This window comes from Narcine bancroftii, chromosome 2 (assembly GCF_036971445.1).
Source record: "Narcine bancroftii isolate sNarBan1 chromosome 2, sNarBan1.hap1, whole genome shotgun sequence".
Lineage (NCBI taxonomy): Eukaryota > Metazoa > Chordata > Chondrichthyes > Torpediniformes > Narcinidae > Narcine > Narcine bancroftii.
In genome coordinates, this window is record NC_091470.1 from 222,776,029 (window position 1) to 222,785,926 (window position 9,898).

Genomic DNA, 9,898 nt, shown 5'->3' on the forward strand with positions numbered 1-9,898 from the left:
ATGAATGAACCTCACATTGGCATGGTAGTTTTCTTTTTAGCACTCAAAACTCCTCTTTGCCTTGATTATACACTATAACCGGCATGTTGTTTTATTGTAAGACTATGTTTTTATTCTTGCATTACCTGCTGTACTATGCAGGGGTGGACTTGCCCAGATATTATGAAACACTAAGATTTTCAAAATTTCTGGGTACATGTGACAATAAACTGTTCAGTTCATGTCCCTTCAATTCAATTAATCAAATGTAATGTGCATTTGGGATGGCACTGACATGGCAGCGCAAGTCCATAATTTAAGAAGTGCACAGCGACCAGCATGAACTGCAGATGGAGTAGACTGCCTCCCAGACTCACTAGCCACTTCTTTCAATAACTGTGGCAGACTCTAAGGGTTTCTGAATGGGCCTTATCAGTCTTCCCTTCTGGAGTAAAAGCAAATTATCAACACAATGGACTGCCTCAGGGGAAGGAGTATTATGAATCCTTAACACTTGGCCTGACGTTCCTTTATAGGGGCAGCTACACTATTACTGAAAGAACACACAACCAAACGGGTTGAGCTCAGTGAGCAGAAAACTGGTTTATTGCTGGCTGCTGGGCTGGACTTATATTCCCAGCCCAGACCTGGCTGAGAACTGCGCTGGGGGGGCACCAACATCACTCGGGTGTCACATGGTCCCCCAGTGCGGGCTTCTGGGCATGGTGCTGAGAAGAAGGGGAAAACCCCGACGGCGCCATTTTGGCTGGCTGCCCAACCGCGTGGATTACAAGCAGGGCTGATTTGCCTGCCTAGTGGCATGCCACCTCACAGTCTCCCAGAACCGGCGCCAATGTCCTTTTTAGTTGGGTGGCCTCGTTTCTTGGGCTAGGCCACAATCACTAGTTCGGTGGGGTCGAGGTGTGCTGGCTTCAGCCTGTCCACAGTAAATAGCTCCCGCCTGCCGCCAATGTCCTGTGTGAACGTAGACACTGAACACTGGACAACCCTGTACGGCCCCTAATAGATCTCTGCAGAGGTGTCGCGGGTGGGTCCCTCCAAATTAAAACATACTTTGTGGAGTGCAGCTTGCTGGTGACGTACGATTGCCATGTGCCATGTCTGGGTGGCGGTGGGGGTGCGTAGGAGTCCAAGTGGGCCCAGAGGTGGGGAAATAGCTCGTGCAGTGACCATTGGGGGTTGTGGGGCGCGTTGATGAACTCACTGGGCAGTGCCAGTGGTGCACCATAGACCAGCTCAGCTAATGACGCCTGCAGATCCTCCTTGGGCTTGGAGCGGATGCTCAGGAGCACCCAAGGCAGTTCGTCCACCCAGTCGGGACCGGTGAGTCAGGCCATAAGTGCCGACTTAAGGTGGCGGAGCAGGCACTCGACCAGCCCATTGGCTTGCAGGTGATAGGCCGTGGTGTGGTGTAGGTCTATCCCCAAACTGTTGGCGAGCTGTGCCCAGAGCACAGAGGTGAACTGGGCACCCCGATCGCTGGTGAGGTGATGCAGAATGCGGAACTGGGCAACCCAACCGTGCAACAGTGCTCGGGAGCAGGTGTCCGTGGATGTTCCGGCATCAGGATCACCTAGGGCCAATGAGTGGTGTGGTCTACCACCATGAACAGGTAACGGTTGCCCCGGGAAACTGGTAAGGGCCCGACTATGTCCATGTGAATGTGGCTGAACCATTCCTGGACATGTTTGAACACTTGCACTGGTACCCTGGTGTGCCTGTGCACCTTGGACATCTGGCAATGGGTGCATGTTCTGGCCCAGCCTGCGATCTTCTTCTGCAGCCCATGCCAGACAAACCGCTCTGCCACCATACGGACCATAGACCTGATGGATGGATGCGAAAGGTCGTGGATGTGAAGGAAGACTTGCCTGTGCCACTGCTGGGGAACCACTAGCCGCGGAGTGCCCATGGAGACATCACACAGGACGGTACCTTCACCGCTAGGAATCAGGAGGTCTCGGAACCGCAGGCCAGTGATGGCAGTCCTGAAGGTTCGCGTCTCCTCATCAGACTTCTGGTCCCAGGCAAGCTGGTCAAAGTCGAGGCCAGGTGTCAGCGCCCAGATGGTTGTGAGAGTGAATCGGACACCATGTTGTCCTTCCTCACCTTGTGCCAAATGTCGGTGGTAAATTCCGACATGAAGTAGAGGTGACACTGCTGGTGGGCCGACCAGGGATGCTTTGCCATCATGAGCGCCTGAGTGAGCGGTTGATGGTCAGTGAAGATGGTAAAAGACCTCCCCTCCAAGAAATAGCGGAAATGCTGCACCACCGGGTACATGCCCAGTAACTCATGGTCGAAGGCACTATACTTGTGCTCTGGTGGGCGGAGAAGCCAGCTGAAGCATGTAACCTGCTTCCATTGTCCATTCACCTGTTGCTCCAGGACGGCGCCAATGGGTGTGGCAGAGGCATCGATGGAGAGTGCCATATGCAGGTCGGTGTGCGGGTGGGCGAGCATGGTAACCTTTTCGAGAGTGTTCTTGGTGGCCTCGAATGCACAGCAGGCCTCTGGGGTCTAGGTAAGCATTTTGTACTTGGCTGTGATGAGGGTGAATAGAGGTTTCATGATGCACGTGGCTCCTGGGATGAATCAGTTATAGAAGTTGACCATACCAGCGAGCTTCTGCAGCCCCTTGAGGTTGTCTGGGCATGGGAACTCCTTGATAGTAGTGACCTTTGTAGAGGCGGGCGTGGCTCCTTCGGCCATGATGGTATGGCCCAAGAATGCATGGACTCTTTCCCGAACTGGCACTTGGCTGAATTGAGGGTGAGGCCGATTGGCCAGCCGGGAAAAGAGTGCCCACAGGTGGGGCTTGTGTTGCACCCAATCCCTACTGGCAACGAGGATGTCATCCAAGTAAATGAAGATGAAATGCAGGTCCCTGCCCACTGAGTCCATGAGGCGCTGGAAGGTCTGAGCGGCATTCTTTCACCCAAACAGCATGCGAAGGAATTCGAACAAGCTGAAGGGGGTGATGATGGCCTACTTGGGTATGTCCTCAGGATGCACCGGGATTTGGTGATACCCGCGCACCAGGTCAACCTTGGAGAAAACCCTCGCACCATGCAGGTTGGCCGTAAAGTCCTGGATGTGAGGGATGGGGTAAGTCAGGAACTGTCACCTCATTGAGCCGTCTATAGTCTCTGCAGGGGCACCAGCAGCCAGAGGCTTTTGGGAGCAGGTGGAGCAGTAAGGCCCACGGGCTTTTGGAGCGCCGAATGATCGCCAGCTCCAGCAGATGCAAAAACTCTTCCTTCGCCACCTGGAGCTTGTCAGGCGGGAGCCGGCGTGCCTTGACGTGAACTGATGGACCCGTGGTGGGGATGTAGTGGAGCACCCCATGGCGCGGTGAGTGAGTGGAAAACTGTGGCCTGAGGAGGGCTGGGAAATCGCCCAGCATTCGCTGGAACTCGTCTCTGGGCATGCTGATCTTTGCAGAGAGGCGTCGAGGCAAACGACCTGGAAAGTTCGGGCAACTATCAGGCGCCTACCTCGAATGACCAGCAGAAGCCCGTGTGCAAGGAAGAAGTCTGCACCCAGGATGGCAGTCAGGAGGTATAAGACGGTGAACCTCCACACAAAATTTTGTTGGCCGATCTGGAAGTGGACTGTCTTGTCTCCATACATCCGGATTGCTGTCCATTGGCCACAGAGTGGGGAGGTCCTCTAGGTCGGTTCCTGGACTCGATGGCCGTGCCCGGGATAAGGCTGATCTGGGCCCCAGTGTCGAGGAGGAAGAGCTGGCCGCTGACTGAGTCCCGCAGGTAGAGGAGGCTGTGTCCTTGGCCATCCACCGCATTCATTAACAACGGCCGGCCTGCTTGTTTCCCTGGAATGAGCAGGGCTGACCACACTTCTGAGCCTTGGCTCCCCAGCGCTGGTGGTAGAAGCAGAGGCCCGGATTGGATGCTATGCTCCTGGTGGCCCCTATAAGGGCCGGGAGTTCTACCGCAGTGCTAGGGGCAGGCTTAGCGTGGTCATGCCAATGCCTCGTGACCTGCTGGACCACCAAGCCCTCCGGGAATCGCTCGAGCCATAGCTCTTGGGCCTTCTGAGGAACCTTCCTTGGGTCTGTAAAGCTCTCTTGGGCCAGTAACGGCCGGATGTCGTCGGGCAGATGGTTGAGGAAAATTTGCTCAAAGACTGAGCAGTTGTTGTGATCACCCATGAGCGTGAGCATCTCGTCCATCAGCTCCACTGGGGACCTGTCCCCCAAGGCGTCGAGGTGCAGCATCCGAGCGGCACGCTGATGCCTGGGTAGTCCGAGGGATCCAGTGAGCACTTGCTTGATGGTCCCGAGTTTGTCTTCAGCAGGTGGGTGCTGAACAAGGTGCAGGACACGTTTGTCGGTAGCCTGGTCCAGCGTGGCGACCACATGGTAGAATTTGGTTGTGTCAGACAAAATCTGGTGGAGGTGAAACTGAGCCTCCTTGTGGCCAAACCAGGTCTCCAGCTTCTGAACCCAGAAGTCGGGCAGCTTGATGGCTATAGCACTGATCCTAGGGTCACTCATGTTGGGTTCAAAGACGTTTGAACCAGTCGGGGTCACCAATTGTAGTGGCAGCTACACTGCTACTGGAAGAACAAACAACCAGATGGGTTGAGCTCAGTGAGCAGAAAACTGGTTTATTGCTGGCTGCCGGGCTCAGAAGCCTGCGCTGGGGGACCACGTGACGCCCGAGTGACGTTGGCGCCCCCCAGCACAGTTCTCAGCCAGGTCCGGGCTGAGAGTACAAGTCCAGCCTTCTCAGAAGGGGAAACTCCCAATGGCCCCATTTTGGCCGGCTGCTCCGCCACGTGGATTACAAGCGGGGCCGGTTCGCCTGCCTAGTAGCATGCCGCCACACCTTCATCATTAGCCTAGAATTTACTCGGGAGTCATTAAATAGAAAACTGAACATCTATGACCGTAACATTTGTCAAGGTAGTTCATAGCTAAAAAAAAAGCTCCTCAGATGTATCTTTGGTTATACTACAGTAGAGAGAATGTGGGAACCCAAGTTCTCCATTGCAAAGACATACAAATTGCAAGGGGTTAATAACAAATGTGCAGACGTGGACATACCCCTACATAAATCTTTGTCCGTGAAGCAAAGCCAAAGAATAACAAGATATTCGACAAGAAATTATATGAATTAGCACAGTTCAAATGAAAAAATCAACTCTGAAACCTCATTATGGTTCTCACCTCACAAATATTGGCTGTGGCTCACCATGTGCACGAGAATCAGTTCCAGGAAGGTAGCTGGGAGCAGAAAATATCCCAGTGAGGTTTTGCTTGATGAGCTATGAATGCAAATGTAATTGCCACTGTACACTGTCTCATCTGCTGTTTTAAGTTTGGATTTCAAACTGATGGAACTCTATTCATCTGCAATTTCAACTTTTTTTAAATCTTCACAGATTGTTGAGCAATTTTAATATGTGATTTTATTTCAGGTTTCCAGTTTCAGTTTCATTTCCTTTCAGTCGAAGCCTCTGCAGATTTATCTTTATAGTGTTTATATCTCGAGTTGTATTAGGTTACTGATGGCCTCAAAATTCAACCATTATGTCAAGAGGTCAGACAAGACTTGCTCGCAAGGCAGTTGCGCAATTCACTAGCTTAGACTAAATGAGAATGTAGCTGTGATTTCACATCACAGTGACACTGTGGTGATACCTGGCATCACAGTACAATGACACAGTACCTGCACCTGTTAATGGAAATTGAAGTGACACTGTACCTAACGGTATAGACAAAAGGAATATTAAGTCTCACAAGTCACGCTGCAAAGATGACCATCCATTACACATTTCCATTAAATATTATCATGTTCCATGTCCTGTTAATGCAGAAAAGTGTATCATGGTTTCTGGCTAACATTACGATTGGTGTAGTGCCAGCTCTGGTGAGAAAGAGAGGGCATTCTGGTATGGTTTCAACAGAAACGACAATCCTCTTTGAGTCCTCATCTTGCAAGCATAACAGTAAAGGAGAAGTGTAGCTCCCGCAAACATTATCCACTGGCTGAAAACAATGTGGGTTGGGATAAATTGTACTCGGAGAGCTGGGTTGCTAGCATAGTGGTGTCATTGCACACCAAATCCAACCCATTAAATACATAAGAACCGGGAAGAATAGGAGGTGAAATGACTTTAAGCATATAATTTTGACTGATGTTAGTCAAGGATTGACCAGACAATGACCAATGAAAATCAATGGGAAGAATATCAGGAAATGGCACAGAAATGGAAAGCAGCAACTCCCAGGAATCTGGAGATATAGATTTTTTTTAAAATATTTTTTTCACACATGTAATTGTTTAATCATTATACAATAAAATGAGTGCTTAAATTGAAGAAATTTTCATTTGTTATATGATGGTTATTACCTCTCTCCTTCCTTCCCTCACCCAGCCCCTACCCCTCCTCATCATAAAGAATATTATATATATATGTATATAGAAAGTTATAAATAGTATAGAAAAAAGAACAAAAAAGAGAAAGAGACAGTGTGGTGTTGTGGATTACCCAGAGCATTGCTCCCCAACACACAAGAATTCGACAGATTTTATATGATTGTTTTCCATTTAAGGAAGAAGGTTAACACAGGTCTTAAGTGGCTAGAATAACATTATATATTTATACCTAAAAAGTGTGTATATAGGCTCCAAATTCACAAAAATATCAGATATTTATTTCTCAAATTGTATGTACTTTTCTCTAAAGGAATATAGCTTTGAAATTCTGCATTCCATCTTCCCAAATCTATATATGAGTCCGATTTCCAAATCACTGCAATAAATTTCCTCGCTACTGCCAATACTATTTTAACAAATTTAATTTGATATATTTGACAATTTTTATTTTGGTCTTGTCCCTTCCCATTAGAAATAAATCTCGGTTTACGTAGATCCACCCAAAAAGGTTTTTACCTTAGAGCAAGACCAAGTTGAATGCAGGATAGTGCTTATCTCTTCACCACATTGAAAATATCAATCTGTTCATTCTATTCAATTTTGTGGTGTTAAATGCAACTGATGTAAAAATTATACTGAACTAATCTATATCTTACATTGATAGTATTTATCATACTTTCTTGACAAAGATCTAACCATTATTCAGATCCAACTCCCATTTCTGTCTAGATTTATGCACTCCATGTTTAATAATTCCTATTGCAATAAAAGATATATTAAAGAGGTAATTTTTTTTGGCATTTCCTCTTCTAATAATAATTTACAGCTCACTACAAATAGGTAATTACATTTTTAAACCTAACTTTTCCCTTAGATATGGTTTCAATTAGAAATAACAGAACAGGGGGGCATGGCATGATGGTGTAGGAAGAAGACATGGAAAATGCCTCTCCTGGAGGAATTAATTAATGTCCGTCTTTTTAAAAACTTTTATAAGTAGTGAACAATTCTAAAATTCTTCTGAAGGTCTGAAAAGATGGCTACAAACAAATCTAAAATGCAGACTGCAAAAGAAATGCAGCTAAAACTGAAGTTACAATGATGGAGGAAACTAGGCTTGCCTTGAAGACAGCCTCCGATCCTGATTCCACGATCTGCTAAGCCTCTTCAGGAAAGGATTCAGCCTCCAGCACCACCATCTCGAGGAGCTGGAGAAGATGGGGCTGGAGCACAGAAATAGACTACAGAAGTGACTGTTGAACGAACGCACATGCGTTGATAATCGTTCATGCATACTGCGGAAGTGATTGATATGGAGCTTACAGGCCTGACTTCAACCATGGTAGCAAGTCAAATGAGGGCAAGGAAGAGAGCCCATAAACAAGTTTAACCACTGGCTACATCTACAGAGAAGAAAAGGAGGTAGGAGTGGAAGAGAAAAGCCTTGTGCCACAATCGCAGGGAGAAGAATCAGATCAATATATTCAAGGTAAAATGGGTGCATATTATGTTACCCCACAACATCTTGATCCACAGATTTTTGATAATTTTTTTGGAAAAAATTGATTCAATTAGTGAAAAAATTGCAGAAGTGAAAATAGATTTTACTACTCAACTGGGATCTATTAGAGAAAAAAATGACTATAATGAAGACAGATGTAGAAAAGTGTAATAAAACTGTTGATAAAATTAAAATTAAAGTTCAAAAATTTGAAGAAGACTTTCAGGATTGTTATATGGAGGTAAAAGAATGTAAAGATACAGCTAACAAGATAAAAGATTCTTTTTCAGCTTGGGAAATTCAGAAAAAAGATTTACTGCAAAAAATTGATACGACGGAAAATCAGAGGAGAAGAAATAATGTCAAAATTGTCAGCTTACCTGAGGACTTTGAGGGCACTAATCTAGTAAAGTTTTCTTTCAAAATCGGCTGCCTGAAATTTTGGGAACACAGTATTTTCCAAATGGACTGGGACTTGATAGAACACATAGAGCTCTAAGGAAAAAAAACGTATCCAGGACAAATGTTAAATTGTTAAATGTTGGTTAAATGTTTACATTATCACGATAGAGAAATGATTTTGAAAATGGCAGTTCAAAAATCCAGGGAACATCAAAAAACCCTCTAATGATTCGGGATAACGGAGTTTTCTTCTATGTGGATTTAAGTAATTAAATTGTTAAAAGAAGAAAAGGATTTATTCCAGCCAAGTCAGTTTTGTGGTAGAAGGGATATAAATTTGCTTTTCGATACTCAGCAGTTCTTAATTTGCTAATGAATCTGAAGCTTTGGGATTTACTAATTCATTGCCTAATATTAAGCAGAATGGAAGACAATGTTATTCATCTCAACAAATGGAAGGGGATCAAGATAAATCAAAAGGAGAGATTCTAACAGGAAGTCAAAAGCCGACTGAGGTTAAAGTTGAAATTGATGATGATCAAGTTAACAGAGACCTTGAAGAAGATACCAGACTTGACTGATTAAAGTTTACTTTTGATATTCTGTGTGGAGGAGGTGGATTCTCTTTTTTTTCTGCTTTCCTCTTCTGAGGCCTCGTGTCACAAGCGGCGAGGGCCATTTCTCATCATTAAGGGAGTTAGCGCTAACCTAATCAGTGCTTTTGGGATTTTTTCTTTTTTTAATTATTATTTTTGGGTTTCTTGCTTTCTGTCTTGGACGTGCTATGTTTTGAAATTTGGTTGTGGAGATGGAATGTCCTGGGGTGGAGAGGAAAGTTTCATATTTTTAAAAAAAAATATGGAAAAACAAGGTTTGAATGATGTAACATTAAATGTAAATGGGCTCAATAAACCAATTAAAAGGAAAGTTTTGTCTAATATTAAAAAGTTAAAATGGATATTGCTTTTTTACAGGAAACTCTTTTGACAGAGAAAGAGCATCAGAAGTTAAAAAGGGAATGGGCTGGACAGGTTAAAGCTTCGTTTTTTTTTAATTCTAAAGCTCGAAGTGTAGCTATTTTAATTAATTAATTAAAAAATTACCATTTAAACTGCAGTCAACAGTCATTGATCCTTTCAATAGATTTGTATTAGTGAATTGTCAAATTTATTCAGAACTTTGGGTTTTTATGAATATGTATGTTCCTAATGTGGATGATGAAAAATTTATTTCAGATGCTTTTCTTAATTTGGCACAAATAGATGGAAATGTACTAATTGGTGGAGATTTTAACTGTTGTTTTGATCCAATTTTAGATAGATCCACAAAATCTTTGGTTAAGACGAAGGTGGCTAAAGAATTCTTGACATTGATGGAAGAATTAAACATTGTAGATATTTGGAGAAAATTGAATCCTAGAGAGAGGGATTATTCATTTTATTCTTATTGGTTTGATTCTTATTCTAGAATTTATTTTTTCTTAATTTTGGTTCATTTACAAGGCAGGATTGAGTATGTACTGTAAAAACCTAGAATTGTATCAGATCATTGGTGACGTCATGTCTAAATTTGGATAGAATTGAAACGG